The 16093-nt window shown below is 42.0% G+C and overlaps 1 protein-coding gene and 1 long non-coding RNA gene across 8 annotated transcripts in view; one reads left to right on the top strand and one right to left on the bottom strand.

Annotated features, from left to right (window-relative positions):
• Positions 1-4464, bottom strand: part of LOC309368881 — a 28411-nt gene extending 23947 nt beyond the window's left edge. The window contains exons 1-2 of the long non-coding RNA XR_014167945.1: positions 3763-4464; positions 3392-3438 (exon numbers count right to left, since the gene is read on the bottom strand). This is a non-coding gene — a long non-coding RNA (uncharacterized lncRNA). The remainder of the gene's footprint in view (positions 1-3391; positions 3439-3762) is intronic.
• A 119-nt stretch (positions 4465-4583) lies between these two features.
• Positions 4584-16093, top strand: part of ADGRG2 (adhesion G protein-coupled receptor G2) — a 43345-nt gene continuing 31835 nt past the window's right edge. For 6 of the 7 annotated variants that reach the window (XM_081909164.1, XM_081909165.1, XM_081909162.1 and 3 more), the window contains exon 1: positions 4584-4698. The gene's annotated coding sequence lies outside the window, so the exon portion shown is untranslated. Of the gene's footprint in view, positions 4699-5125; positions 5566-16093 lie in introns of those variants that run through there. The other variant, XM_081909160.1, reaches the window with a different exon arrangement.

The following is a 16093-nucleotide window of genomic DNA, read 5'->3' as shown; positions in this document are numbered from 1 at the left end:
ACCCTGAAATGTCCACAGCAACTCACAACTTTACCAAACTTTTCTTAATCATTCTACAAAATGGCAGGCTATGGATAACTCCTATTTTACATTTTTAAGTTCTTTACATAGGACATACACTTAGCTAAGTTTTCTGGTGCTAGGTCTCAAGAGGGGTATGTGTGTGAATGAGGTTTGGAGACTTTCCTGGGCATGACCAGTTGTGACATTGGTGGCCTTTTCTCATACTTTGGATTTGTGCCATGCTTACAACAATTCTACTTGATTAATTCTTCTTGATTAATCCTTGCAATACACACAGTGCTGCTACACACAGTGTTGCTTGTCAAAGAATAACGGTTGCCCTTCTACATGGTTCCGGTGTTGCTTTCACTGAGAACATTACCTGAGAATTGGCTCTTCTGCCCATTCAGAACTTGGGGTTGTGTGTGGGGACCCAATGGAATATTCATCTCAGCCTTGAGCAGCAGGATGGTTGAAAGAGCATGAAAGGATCCTGTCCTCTATAACTGCAATCTGAATACAGTATAAACATATAGTTTATCAGCAAAAGTAAGTATTTCTGAATTTGCAGGAACCAGAATTTAAACTTCTGTCCAGAAGGACAAGATTTAGCTTCACACTTTGTAAGAAAGAACAAGAAGGGAAAGAAATTTTCCTGGAAGAAACAATGCTGTGCAGAGTGTCATCTGCCCTAAAGGACCTATTAGGGTCACTTTGACTGTAATTAAAATAGTCCCTCACATGGTGCTCTTAGTCTACTGACCTGCTGAATCCATAGCATCACAGCTCCTGAATGTTTCACAAAATACTAAGTGTGGTACACCAAGAAACCCCAAGCATCCTTAGCTAAATGGCAAGTAGCACTGTGGATGTGTTGTGACACAATTAGTGGTTATGTAGAAGTTTTTTTTTCCTTTAGAACTGCTACAACTTTCAGGTTATCAGGAACACTTCCTAAGAAAGCAGAACAGCTCAATTGCTCTGTGAATTACATATTTCTTTTGCAAAACAAAAGGTTAAATATTACATCCAAACTGGACCAATGGGTTTATTATCAAGTCTTTGAAAATCTATGAAACACAGGTTGAACAACAAAGAGGTCACAGTATGTATAAAAGTTTTTTTTAAAGGAACTTAAGTCATTTTTAAAAGCAACAACACAAAAACCACATTGTGACCAGTATGCAAAAAGTAGTGGTGTGAATTGCCTTTGATCTTGAGGTTTGTGTTCATCTGTACACAGGAAACATGCAAAGCATTATGTTTATATGCCATTGTGACTTGAAATGCACTTAACGCAGAATGTCTGCATATAAACTGCTTATTGGATGATACTGAATTATGTTTTACACCGAGTGGACCCACTGGCATTAATGAACATGACTAATTCAATAGGTCTACGCTGAGTAAAACTTACTTGGATTGTTGAATTGTGGTGTTAATCTGCTTTATATACAAATTCTCTGGTTTATGTGAATTGCAGCTCACACTAATAATGTTCTTTGCCTCTAGTCATCAGTATAAGATATTATTCTTACCATACACATTTCCAGAAAGGTTTACGATATCACCTTATTATATTTGGGTTAGTCACTGCAGCATTAGCACATTGGTTCCAGGGCAGTTTTAGGATCACCAGGACTAAACTGGTCATTTGAAGATGATCCTTAGGCCATTCTCCTTGAAGTGCCTACTCTGCAGAGTACTCTATGGAGCTCTCTTGGGCAAACTTGTTTGATTATTGTTGCTTCATACTTGAGAGGGAGCGGGGTTTACAGTGAGTACTACAATGATCCTTTTCGCTGCCCCACATAATCAATCACAAGACGTGGTGTGTGCATACCATTTGAATGGCAATGCCTATCAACCTTTGGGGGTGCTTGGCCCCCTCAAATATTTTATTGGTGGGGCCAAAGGGACCTCAGACTCTAGGCGTTGGCTTCTATGTTTTGAAATGTATTATTATTAAAAAAATACTTTATTTGCTTGCATCTGCATAACATACCAAAAAGAGTTTTCACAGTTGAAATATGTGAAACAGTGCAATCCAATATATACAGCAGATCCCACTGTGTTCAACTGGACTTACTCCCAGGTAAATATGCACGTGATTGCAACTTGGTTCCACTATTCTTTGACTGAACTCTCACAACAATAAATTACATACCGGTATATCAGAGAAACCAATGGCATAGATTACAAAACTAAAATGAGTGGTTTAGATTCCCACCCCACATGACAACACACATGCATGTGATTGCACAGAGCTGTCTTTAAGAAAATTTAAAGGCTTTCCATATCTACCTGCTTTGTAGTCTTTGCATCACATCACTGACATTTATCTGGTGTTAGTAGTTTGGAGGCTGCAATTCTAACATCAGTGATGTTTTTATTTTGCTCACAATGATGCCAAACATTTTTATTTAATAATTATTAAAAATTAAATATGTGCATCATACCTAGATAAAAACCACAAGGTCAAATGCTGATTCCCAACTAGCTAAGCTCCACAAGCACATCTATGTGTGTAATAAAGGTAAAGGGACCCCTGACCATTAGGTCCAGTTGTGGATGACTCTGGGGTTGCGGTGCTCATCTTGCTTTACTGGCCGAGGCAGCTGGTATTTGTCCGCAGACAGCTTCTGGATCATGTGGCCAGCATGACTAAGCCGCTTCTGGCGAACCAGAGTAGCACTCAGAAACGCCGTTTACCTTCCCACCAGAGAGGTACCTATTTATCTACTTGCACTTTGACATGCTTTCGAACTGCTAGGTTGGCAGGAGCAGGGACCGAGCAACGGGAGCTCACCCTGTAGTCGGGATCTGAACCGCCGACCTTCTGATCAGCAAGCCCTAGGCTCTGTGGTTTAACCCACAATGCCACCCACATCCCCATGTGTGTAATAGGACAGGCCTAATGGGATAATCTAAAATAAGAGCAGCAAGTGTGTGTCTATAAAACAAAGGGGACAGCTGAACGGGACATAGCATGCCGTAGGGGAGGGAAATCTTGTTCAACTGAAGGGCAACAGTCCCTCCTGCACAACCTTTGGGGTCAGGGGGCATGTGGTAGTGATGGGTGGGGCCAGAGGCAAAAGTGGGTGGAGTGATGAATGCAAATTTTACCTTTGTACACACATTCACCTAGGACACTGCTCTCTATCCTCCATCTAGGGAAGCATCATCAGGGTTGAAGGATGCATTCCAGGCAGACAAAAATGCTCAGGGAGCATTTGAAGAATGGCTAGTAGTGGCTGTGTGGCTGGAGAAGAGTTCTGGGAGAGCCAGGGAGATTGGCCCGGAGGGCTGCATTTGGCCCCTGGGTCTGAACTTCCCCGGCACTGCTGTATGCCAAAAGACTGTGATGTGAAATAAGTGGGTTACTTACTTTTTTCATTGCAAAACTGCTGTCACCTGAAATGAAGCAAAAGTCACCTAAAAGGAAAAGGAAATAATTAAGGTTGATCAGAAAAGGCTCTCTGAGTAGCTTCCAGATCACAAAACTTAACAGTCCCTGCCCTCGGGCCTACACTCTTAAAATGACATCACACAGAGAAAATTAATTGGGAGGAGGAAATGCAAAAAAAGATTCAAACTGGAGAGGAGGAGACGGATGTGGCAAGTGACAGAGAGATATAGCTCCTCCACTCTGCATTAATTCCCCTTTGCTTGCTCCAAGCTTATGCAGTGGCTAGACTATGTCTGCTTTTTATTGAACATTCGTTCTAATTTGTTTATGAGCATTCATTCTGCACTTACCCTGATCGCCTTACTGTCAGGGTATTTGCATGTTTTCCCATTCCTCATCTGTCCTTCCCAAACTTTTCAATGCATTTCCTCATCATGGTCCAAACGGCGAGAAGCCCATACATTTTTAAGAAGTGGATTTGCTGCACTAGGCCCACAGAGCGCTTTAATCCACCTTAATACTGCAAAACCTAAAGTTCCAGCACGCACATGAATCCTTTCTGTAAAACACTGATGGTCAGGGGGCACCCATAGTTCTCCATGGAAACACCTATAGGCATCCCCAGCTCTTTCCCGGCACAAGTCGCCGTATTACAGCCATTCCCTAGTGGTGCCATGCAGTTGACATCATTTCCACTGTGTTCCTCCGCAGTTTATAGTATGGGAAGCTGTGGTGCACCTAAATCAAGTCACTAAGAGGCCTGTGGTATGTCAAACTATGTGCTGAAGTTTTCAGCTCAGAAGTGCAGAGTCCTCCTCTTCTTTCTCCACTTGGCAAAGGGAGCAGCAGCAGGTGGCTTGGAAGGAAGACCTCTCTCTGGCTTGGACCCCGAAGAGCTGCTGCCAGTCAGAGTGGGCAACACGGGGTGGGGGGGGGGCAGATGGTCAAGCCGGGCAGCATCCTCCTCTCTGCTTCATTCTGACTAGTTTTGTCGATTTAGAAGTTCGAGGAGGGAAAGACGTGCGCCCACCACCACCACCACCCTGACACGAACACCCACCCCGTCCTGACGGCTAGGACTGCCCCGCGTCGTCTCCGGCTCTCCAGTTTCTTCCTCCTCCCGCCCGCGCCTCCCCTCCTTCCCCTCCTCCCCTCGCGGCCGCTTCCACTGCTGCGCCGCGCCTTTTCGCCTCCACTTCAAAGCGCCCGGGTGCCTCCACACCACAGAGCGGAGGAGAAGGAAGGACCAAGTTTCTGCTCAGGGCGCTGGAACCGGGCAGACGCAGGTGCGTGTCTGCGTCTTGAAAGGGGTCGCGCGCAGGGCGGGGTGGCGGTGGGGAGAGACTGCTAGGCGCCCAAACAGAGAGGAGAGGCGGCGAGGGAAACTCCCGCCTCAAGCAGACGCCTCGTTGGGAACCCCTAGGCGGGCGACGGTCAGGGCAAGTTGCTGGAGCGACTGAGGTGAGGGAAGGGGCACTCGCTGCTTTGTCGTCCTCCAGACGTCGCCAGCTGCTGCCGTCGGGGCAAGGAGGTGGGTCAGGGAGGCACCGTAGGCAAAAAGAGCGAGTTGCTCATACAAGTTTGCCATCTGTGCGGGGGGAGGAGTCTTGTCTTTTTTTTAAAAAAAAGAGCGTATTATTTGGGCTGCGTAATTAGACAAAGGATGAATGGAGCGGGGGAAGCTCCCCCAGAGGAGTAGCAATGGTTTCAACCGCTGAAGGGTTCAAGGACTGGCTCATATGAGGAAGATGCTTGTGTTGGGGAGGCAGAGGGAAATTCTCTATTCAGTTTTTCCGTCAGTCAAGCTCCAGAGAAAGACGAAGGGAAGTCAAGCCAGGAATCAAAGAGCCACAGACGCATGACACGTTTTCTTTTTTTTTAAGAAAAGGCAAAGTAGTTTCAAGATTCCGCGCAAGTTTAGTTTCTTGGATTAGAAGCGAAATGTGCTTTTTGCTGTGGTCATGGAATGATCAACAGGTGTAAGGTTTGTCTACCCAATGCTAAATCTGTAACAGAGGAATTGTCAGGCAAGAAGTCGGAAGTAAAGAAGTGTATACCCAGTGGAAAGGATAGCTATTCCATCTCCTAACACCCACTTACTTCTTGTCACACCTGCTCCTAAGAAGTGTTTGAAAGTTGTTTGGAGGGAGGAGGTGAAAGTACCGGCTTTCCCACTCTTCCGGAATTGTTGAATGGATCTGGGAATTCAATCTGTGTTATTGATATTTTTTTTTAGTCCATTTGAGATAAAATAACAAAGGAAAAAGAACCCGGTAGCATAGATTGTAACAACAGCCCCACAGTATGCCTTGTAAGAACAAGAAGAGATGTGTCTTTTACCTCTGTTCAATTAATCTAATCTTGCAAATATAAAGTGTGTTATGGTGTAACTAATTTACCTGAGGTAACTGTGGAGGTGTCTTTTACTGTGGACTGTAATAGGTCACCTTGTACCCATTAGTCATATGCATTAGCACAATGCAAAGTTAAAGCATTTTTCAGGGCCATTAATTTCAGTGGGACAGAATTAAACATGTTAAGGCGGCATTTCTAAACTTCCCCTGCTAGGAAATGAGTCCACTGAATTAATCAATAGGACTTTTTTCTGGGTCAGTATATATAAAACAATCCTTCCTTGAGGTGCTTAACTTCAGCTACTAGACTATAGTATCATCCTTTGAAATGCTATCTAGAACAAACTTGTTGTTGTTGTTTAGTCGTTTAGTCGTGTCCGACTCTTTGTGACCCCATGGACCAGAGGACGCCAGGCACTTCTGTCTTCCACTGTCTCCCGCAGTTTGAGAATAAACTTAGTTGGTCTCAAAGGTGCTACTGGACAATTTTTTAATTTTTAAAATATAGTTCTAACCAGACTTGGACACTTTTATGCCCTGTTCATTTCTTTGGGAGAGTTGAGACAAGCGTAACTCTCCAATTTAAATCAGCGGAACCAATCCTTTGTATGTTTATTCAAGAGTTAATCCCACCTTATCCAAGGGGTCTTGCTTGCAGATACCTGTGCTTAGCAGGAGGTTACTCAGTGGCAGTGTGTAGGCAAAGGTCCCAGCTTTGACCCTTGTCATCTCCATGTCGATCAGGATGGGTGCATTGTGTCAAACCTTGGAGAACTACTGCAGTCAGTGTAGCCCAGGGGTTGCTAACCTTTTTAGTCTGTGGGCAAATTGAGATTTTTGAGGTTGTGTTGTGCGTAATACTCTGCTGGTTGCTTCTTTCCCACCTGCCCTGAATCAGCCCCCTCCTTGACATACAGAAAGAATGAGTGTGTATACACACCCATACTTTCCAAAGGGGTCTTGGGGGAAAGTCAAGTTCGGTAGAGTTAATGTGAGCCTTGAAAAGCACATAGAGCTGGAAGAGTGGTCTCTTTCCCAGTCTGAAAGAAGAGCTGAAAGAAGTGAGGAACAGTGCCACTCTTCCAGCTTCCTCCCTTAGCTCTATATACTTGATAGGAGGAGAAAAGGAATCATCCTCACCACCTCCGGAGAAAGGGGACAGCGAGGGGCTTGGAGGCTTTGTGTGCCCACAGGAACCACATTCATGACTTCCTGTGTAGAAAATAACTGAACCAGATGGACCAATATTCTAAGACATCTTTATTTATTCCTGTAGAATTGCAACCTTCAGCACTTTTACCATTGCACATATTTTTTATTCTTTGTAATACCAAATTGCAGCAAGAAAAAGAAGGAAGTCTATTGCTAAGTGCATGTAAAGAGCATTTCATATTTGCTTTTTTATTTTTTAAAAAGTCAAGTTATGCCCTGTTTTTCTTTACAAAGAACAACACCCAGAGCGGTTTAAATGTAATTTCTGTGGGATGTCTGATGAACAGCACTTAAAAGGGCCTATAATGCTTGTCTTTTACACTTCTGACAGCACATTGCCCAATCTCAATACATTTGTTTTAAAATAACGAAGATTAGGCTGCAAATAATATAGAAGGCATGGCTGGCTGAACAGGTTTTTCAGTATGTTTGGGGATAAGGTGAAAGAGTTCCTCAGTTTAATGAAATGTAATACAAATTCAATCCTTTATGAAAGAAAAAAAAACAAATGATTTACTAGCAGAATCAATCTGGGTGAAATGCACCCAGCGAACACTTCAAAATCAGGTATTTTTAAGCACATGCTTAACTTTCCATTGAAACCAGTGACATATTGAAATTAACTTTGGCTGGGACATGACTTTCATCCTTTCACATTTCACCCTTTTATGATTTTGGGGAGGAATTAATGTTACTCTTCACTCTTAAATATTTTTTATTAAAAAGTGCTCAGCACCATGCTCTAATTGACCAGATTGTGTCAGATGTTGTACACTGCCTTGTTGTACAAACTGCATTGTTCTAATGGCAGGTGTGTTTCACACTGGTATTAAAATGGTCTCTTCTGTGGTTTTGAGTTTCATTATTTACTCTCAGTGCACTTACCTTAAATCATCCTCCCTTTCCATTTTTTCCCTCCTGTCTAATGCAGGTTTTTTTGCTTGCTGGGCATGTGTTCAGTTCTGTTGTTGTACATCTGGGGCCAGGGTCACTGGATGCAGGTGTAGACTTCACTATTGGGCAGACTCACAGTTTTGGATCTTTGTGGTGGCAGTTTATCGAACAAGCAAGAGTGGGGATAGTATATGGCAGTGCAGCAAACCAGGAAAAAGAAATGGACCTGATATATCATATTACTAATATTATGGCAGGTTTTAGGAATTGTGAGATTTCTCTTGCTCATATTTGTGGAATATTTTGATGTTTAAAACAAAAAAGGCCAAGTGTCCTATTGTTTGGTTCGCTTGGTTGTATGTTGCTTTGGGTTGCCCTGGGCTGGATAAAAGCAACTAACAAGATTAATAAAAAATAGTAATATTGCTTGCGAGTCTTCTTGGTGCCTTCATGCTCATGGACAAGAACACCGGAAGGGAGAAAATTGTTTATTTAATGAGCAATTAGGTAGAATCCGCTTGCATACTTTATATTTTTGCAAAGTAAAATGTTACAGGCTTTTAAATACCCAGAGCTTCAAATTAAGGGAGTTTTCTTCACTTTCCCCCTTTTCACCATCGTTACAACCCTGGCTCCTTGACTTATTCTTTGAGAAGCAGGTTAAACTTGTATAAAGTTTGCTTATATACCCTGCACTTATTTTTGAGTTCACAAGTAGTAACGAGGGTAGTAGTTACTTTCCATGGCTAGCTTGTGTCAGCTCTGCAGTTCCCCTTTATTTCTTTAGCAAAGCTTCCTTGACACTCAGTGGCGAGAAATTTTCTGCAAATAAGTGCCTATTATGCCTATTATTATACTTAGGCTTAGTTACATTGGGGTATGTGAGCTAAAGGGTTCTGCCAAACTCAGTGGAAAAAGTGTGTCAGGGAGAAGAGAGAGTTGATGGAAGGAGTGGCACCATGCAACTTGCAAGGAGGCAATTCCAAGCATAAGAGTCAGCAAGAGAGAAGAGGTGGAGTTGTCTGAAGAAGCAGGAAGCCTTTGAATGGTTGATGGCGATGGAGCTGGAGGAGTGAAAGTCATGATCACAAATGCAATGGAGACTAGTCCGTTAAGGCTAATGGGACACTGCCCACTAATTTCAGTCTGCCCTCAGCCCAGCCCCCACCTGTCTGCCTTCTTACTGCCATCGGTCCAGGGTATAGCACTGCATGTCAGCTCTCTCATCAATTTTAGTGTTACCCTTGTAGAACTCAACAGGGAGGAGCATGGGGACAAGATTAGAATTTGTTGGCTGTGCCTGTCATTGGCTCTGGTTCCACCTACTGTTGGCCTCCCTGCCTTCCACCCTTCCAGTCCCAATGATCACCAGCCACCACTGCACTAATGCACTGCAGTATGAGAGTAGAAAAAGAAGTAGCACGGGGGAGTTTGAAAGTTAGGATGAAACATCTAATTATCACACAGTCACGCTGAGTTTGATTTTGGTGATAGAGTTCTGGATAGAAGTGAAGGATGTTTTGCTGAGCAATGGCAACCAAAGACCAGAGAGTAAAGGTTATAGTAGTAGCTAAGGTGAGAGCATGAACCTCAGTTTTTGCCAATAGGAAGACCTGCTTTTTCTCAGTGTCGTAAAGAGAGAAGCATCAGGCTTTGCTGGCTGACTGGATATAGGAACAAAATAAAATAAAATTCCTTCCAGTAGCACCTTAGTGACCAACTAAGTTTGCTGTTGGTATGAGCTTTTGTGTGCATGCACACTTCTTCAGATACATTGAAACAGAAGATGCCAGACCCTTATATATAGTGAGAAGGTGGGAAGGGGTATTACCGGTACTCAGAAGGGTGGTGGGAATGGGTGATTGGCTGATAGGTGTCGTAAATCTGTTGACGGCTGTTAACGACTGCAATTGGTCTTACAGGAAAAAGCAAGGGGTGAGATAGCTGAAAATAGCTTTATCATGTATAATGAGATAAGAATCCAAGCTATTTTTAGCCATCTCGCCCCTTGCTTTTTCCTTTTGCAGTCCTTAGAGTCGTCAACAGGTTTACCACACCTATCAGCCAATCACCCATTCCCACCACCCTTCTGAGTAATACACCTCCCCACCCTCACACTATATATAAGGGTCTGGTGACCCTTTTGTTTCAACTACGGCAGACCAACATGGCTACCTACCTGTAAATGGATATAGGAAGTGAAGAAAAGGGAGAGGTATCAAAGCTTTGTCCCTGCAAGGATGGTGACATCATGGAGTGTGAAACGGAAAGAAGGGTTATGGAGGAAAGATAAGCAAGTCTTAAGACAATGAAACATAAAAGTGGAAATATCATACACGGGGACATTTAAAAACTGCCATATACTGAGTCAGAGCATTGGTTTAACTTGCTCAGTAATGTCTACCCTGACTCACTGTGGTTTTAGGCAGGTGTCTCTTTCAGCCCTACCTGGAGATGCCAAGGATTAAACCTGGAGGAGGGAGAAAGTTCTATAGTGGAGCTAAGTGTCATCTGCATAAAGGTGCAAGAGCAGTTCCACGAGGAACCCCAGTGAGGAGACAGAAAGAGAAGGGAAGCTTCCCCTTGTGGAAACACTGGAAGACTGTTTATGCAGATATGGTGGGACAAGCTGAGGACAAAATCACAGAAACCTAGAGCATTAAGCAAGAGAGAGTGATCAACTGTATTTAAGGAAGACACTGGAGACATGGATAGTAGACAGGTCAAAACAGATAAGGGTAGAGCACAGACTTTTTGAGAGAAAAGGAGCAAGCAGAAAGGAGATTTTACATAACTTGACTGTAGGTTAGGGTCTGCCCTGGCTTGCATCAGCAGCAAGACGCAGGCAAGATGGGTTAACTTGGAGGAATTGTTTTGTCTTAGCTGTGTCTACCTGATTTCTCAATGTATCTATGTATCTCATGACCTGGTATTTTTATCTGGATGGGAAGCTGGTGATTTCATTGTGGGGAATATTCTTACCACAGTTAGATTCTGCAGAAGTTTAATAAGAATTAAAACTAGAATAGGATGGCAGTCATAGTCACAAATCACTATTACCATGGATAAGGGCTTCCAACTCTTTTAAGCAATATATGAGTGAGGCTTGTTGCATTGATTTCAGTGGGATTTCTGCATATACATATTTGGGATTGCAGTTCACAGCAACCTGCTTTCTAGATACCAAGCATATATGTTGTACCTACAGAGCAAAGCATCGTAATTGCTGTATCTGATCGCACTGGGATTTCCTTCCCTGTTTTTGGTGTTTGTTCCCAACACCTTCCTCCAATCGTACTTCTCTGCATGGGCTGGTTTGCATGAAACAGCAAGCCAAAATATGGCTTACTGGGGCAACACAACACAAATGTGCAAATTCCTAGAGAGGAGCTTGCAGCAGTTTTGCTCCCCTTTGGTCTCTTTCGCTGTTGTGATGGCTTGGCAAAGTGTCTGAACTGGGATTCGTGGTTAAGCTTTCTCCTTACTACTGTAAGAGCTACAGAGTACTGATTTAAGCTAAGATTTCACTACCCATGTCATGCGAACCATATGTCAAACTCCCCTCTACTTCTCTGACAACACATCTTCCTCTTAAATTTCGAATTCATTTTGAATACAAGTAAAAACAAGGAAGCTAGTGTACTGCCTGCACTGCTTCCATGTGCAAGGTGCCTGCTTGTGTGGTGAATGGCTGCTCGCTGGCTCCTTCATCTTAAATTACCCATCCTAGGGTAAAGAGGTAAGATGCTAAATGCGGCTGCACACAACTATACCTTTAAAGCACATTTGAGGCACAACACAGGGACCTGGTTTGCATGACATGGTAAGCCAAACTATGGTTTACAGAGACTGTGTGGGTTCCTGGTGAGTAAATTTCAGCTGCTTTGCTCCTCCTCTATGCTTTTTGATACTGTGCTTAGTTAAGCCAAAGTTTATTTTAACGATCCCTGTAGCATCAACTAACTAGATGAAGGTGTTTCATAGCCGCTTGTAAAGTGCAGGATTTAGTAGACAGGGAGATTTAGAATGCACTTACCAGTGTTCCAGATACAGCATAACTCCCATAAAAAAACAACAGCAAATAAACAAAAAATCCTTTCAGTGATCTCTCTTTAGAGTCACCTACCTCCACCAGCAAATTTTACATGATGGAATCTTAACACTCTCTTTATTATTATTATTGTTTAAGGCGCCAGAAAGTTTCTGTGCAATACCATGAAACTTCAAAAAAGGAACACCATATTGTGTCTTCCATTTGCTACAGATATATTTGATATATTTCCAGTAAGCCAGTAAAGGACTTCAAGAAAGCCACTTCATTACTGTAGTGCATGGGAACAGCTCTCTTGACTTCAGTGTGATGTGGCTTGCTTCCTTAGTGCCTCCTGGAAAAAACCTACAGAAAAAAAAGATATTTTATAAAGAAGTTGCTTCTATTAAACCAGTTGCTAGTTTTCACAGTGACATAAAACTTTCCAGTGTTTATACCTTCCCCATTACATATACTTTCTTGTGCCAAGCTTCTTTTTTAAAAGCATATTTTTACTATTTTTGTATGCCAATCTGGACACACACAAGCAGATTAACATTCTAATAACCACAGCAAGTAATGGGAGGAACAGGCAGGGAGCCATGTACTAATTGTTGGATGAGTCCTTGTGGTTTTGTCCATGTATTGACTTAGATTTGAACAGAGAACGACGGCTACAACACAGTGTGGGTAAACAGACATCCCTGTGCTAATACTGCTATCTTATTCATGGAAGAAAATTAATGTTAACAATGTTGTCAAAATACTCAAGAGATATAAAGAGAACCTTTCTACAACAGAACATTTGCAGATTGTGCTGGAATTATTTTTAATTAACTGCTATCAAAAGATTCTGCTTTGTTTAAAATCATATACCGGTAACTCTATCATATTGCATTTTCACTCAGACTTGACATTAAAATTACAAGAATTGCCTGAATTCCTGATGCTTTTGGTACCAACAACATAGGGAGGCTATTGCCTTATAGCAGGTATAGAAAATCTTTGGGCCACTAGTTGTTGCTGAACTGCAACTCCTGTCATTTATTTATTTTTTTGTCTTTGGCCATGCTTGCTGGGGCTGATGGGAGTTGTAGTTCAGTAACATCTGGAGGGCTGAAGGTTCCCCAGACCTGGTTAGTTCTGCTTATGGGTTTTCCATTTGGCATCAGCTGGCCAGTACTCTTGGAAATGGAATTTTGGAATTGGTGGACCTTGATAGGATCCAGTTGGGTTGGGTGCTTCTTAAATTCTTAAACATAAATTAATTTTAAAAAGCAAACTAGCTAAATAACCAAAACGATAGAACTATGAGCACCTTGCATACATTAAAACTTTCTGTTACACAATTAAACAAAGTACAAATATTCAGACTTTGTGAAGTTGCCATCTCTCAACCTTAGGGCTTGACCTTTCTTTAGTTGCTCTGAAGAAGGAAGACAATCAATGACATCATGCTGCTGCTTTCACAATACAGTAAGACCCTTCTCTCTGCCTTGATGATGTGGACTAAAGGAAAGCAGAGCAATACATTTGGCACCAGCTTGGCTGCAGGAGCTGCTGGAAGGAGACATATAACAATTTTAAGGACTCCATTTGGGATCTGTGCAGGGTTTACATTTTAGCCGTTTCTTCTCCCAAAGATGACCTGCAAGGCAAGTGTGTACAGATGTTTCCTTGGTTTACTCCTGAAGTCTTTCTCTTGAATGAGTATCTGGAAGGCAGCAGAGGTTTAGGAATTGAGTTTTCCTTCTAGATGGGCTACCTTCCTAGGTTGACAAGTCCCATCTGTCACTCATGTGACTCCCAAGCAAGACAGAAAAGGCATATGGAAGTAAGCTTTCAATGCTCTTGTTTTTGGGTTATTATAAGTGTGCAGAATCACAAATTTTCACATTCCACAATGGTTACTTGGTCTACATACCCACTAATCCATTTGTAGCATAAAAATATAGTTTTCCTCCTTCTGTAATTGTTCATGATCATCCTCAACCTACTTTCAATCTAGATTGATTCTAGATCCTGTCATCCACCAGGGTTGGTGTGGTTACTTGATACATATTTGAAAACTCTCTTCTTGGTTCAGTCATCCACACCTTTTCCTCCCTTAATGTGCCCCAGAGGTATTTAGAATATAGCGATGATTGTGATCTTGGTATGCATCCAACCACAATGTCATTTGGCAGGTGTATAATCCTCACCCCCATTGCCTACATCTGTTTTCATTTGTTTTCAAATGGACACACTGTGGTGTAATGCAGAATCAATCTGCAATGAGCTTTTGTTTTCAGATGAAACCTGGTTCTCAAAAAGTGCTTTTCAGGGGCAATAAACTATTCAATAAATCTAGATTGTTTGTGGACTAGAAAAAACATGTACTCAGAAAAAAACCTAGAAAAACAAGTACTCAGTGTCCATTGACTCTAGAATGAAATGTTGTATGTACCCAACTTAAACAACGAAGAACATGACCTGAGATTTCATTATTGGTAGGATAACTTAGACACAGCAATGTTGGAAGCTGCCTGTCATCAGACTATTTGTTCATCTTGGATGTTATTGGGGAGGGCTTTGCTGGTATTTATTTGTTAACATTCATCATGGATGCTCTCCAATGATCTTGGATGCTTTTATGAGCTTTGCAGGTTCAATATTTTCTTATTAAATGATCTATTAAGAGTACTATCCTACATTAAACTTAAGGAAGGGACTATTGCTTAGGGGGCAGGTTGTTTTGTATGTGAGAAGTACAATCCCTGGCATTTTATGTGAAAGACCTCTGCCTCAAACCATAGAGAACTGCTGCTGGTCAGAACTGACACACTTGGCTAGATCAAGACTGGTGGACCTCCAAAGGTTGTTAGACTACAACTCCCATTATCCTTGACCATTTGCCCTGCCAGCTCAGGCTGATGGGAACTGGAGTCCAACAACATTTGCAAGGACACAAGCTAATGTTAGTCTAGTGTATGCTACCATTTATTATTAATATTATTATTAATATTAACAAATCATAATAAATTATTAAGCTTTGTGTTATCTATGGTTTTTAGATAGTAGCCTAGAGAGCAAGAATTCCGGGCTCTACAGCTTATGCAAAGGATTTCCTGAACTGGTTTTGTTTTCCAGGAAGCTCTGGAATGCTCTGTGCTATAAAGTGATTTTGTATCAGATATATGTGGTTTTTAAGTGGAAATACGACCTACCTTTAAATAGAATATACTGTAAATCAGTCTGTGCTATAACTGCAATCTCATAGGAAGAAAAATTCATAGTGCACAAATTAGCATTGCTTATATAGCATTAACAGTGAGCTAAAATTAAAACCTAATGGGTGCAAAAAATATCAATTTCTTATCAAACGGATGAGGCATTTTCTTGACATTCCTGTCTCCTAGTCTGGTGAATAAAATTGATCGCCATTTTCCATCCTTGCCATATACAGCAAACTTCCAATAATTTTAAAGACAAACTGTGTGCAAGTTCTTTTACAGTCATCTAAATAAAATAGTTGTAGGAGAAAGAATATTGCTTCTTGGTAATCTGACTACATTTCATTACCTGTGAATACACAATTTATTATTGTGTTCTGCTATTTTCAGTTGTGATGTAGTTAGTTTAACAGTCTTCTAGACCGGTGTTTCCCAACTTTTGGTCTCCAGCTGTTTTTGGACTACAACTCCCATCATCCCTAGCTAGCAAGACCAGTGGTCAGGGATGATGGGAATTGTAATCCAAAAACAGCTGGAGACCAAAGGTTGGGAAACACTGTTCTAGACAAATACTTCGTTTTCATACTTTTATCTTGGGAAACTCTTTCCACAGCTGTCGAGAACCCCCATGTTCCGTCATGGAAACCCAGCACACTGCAGAAATTGTGGACATTACCATTAGTTAGAGTGGGTTGGCAAACTCAGGTAGCTGATCTTGGGCAGGAATAGGCACAGGGGAGAGCTTTTTGCACCAGGTGCCAAAATAAGTTGGCCAGCTTTGAGTACTGTTACCATGCCCCTTTAGTGGTTGCTTCTCTGCCTCAGTCATCAATGTGTCTTGGGTTGGTACTGATTAAGACAGACCTGTTGTGCTTCACTGGTGCCCTCTATGAACTGAGACCATGAGCTATAATGTGGCAAGTGAAAATAACAACAGCCTATTCATCAAGGGAAGCAGGCCTATTGTTACAGAGATGCT

Source organism: Podarcis melisellensis, assembly GCF_964234715.1.
Source record: "Podarcis melisellensis genome assembly, chromosome: 4".
NCBI classification, from domain to species: Eukaryota; Metazoa; Chordata; class Lepidosauria; order Squamata; family Lacertidae; genus Podarcis; species Podarcis melisellensis.
Note: the sequence above shows the minus strand (reverse complement) of the source record. Positions and strands in the feature narration are given on the sequence as shown.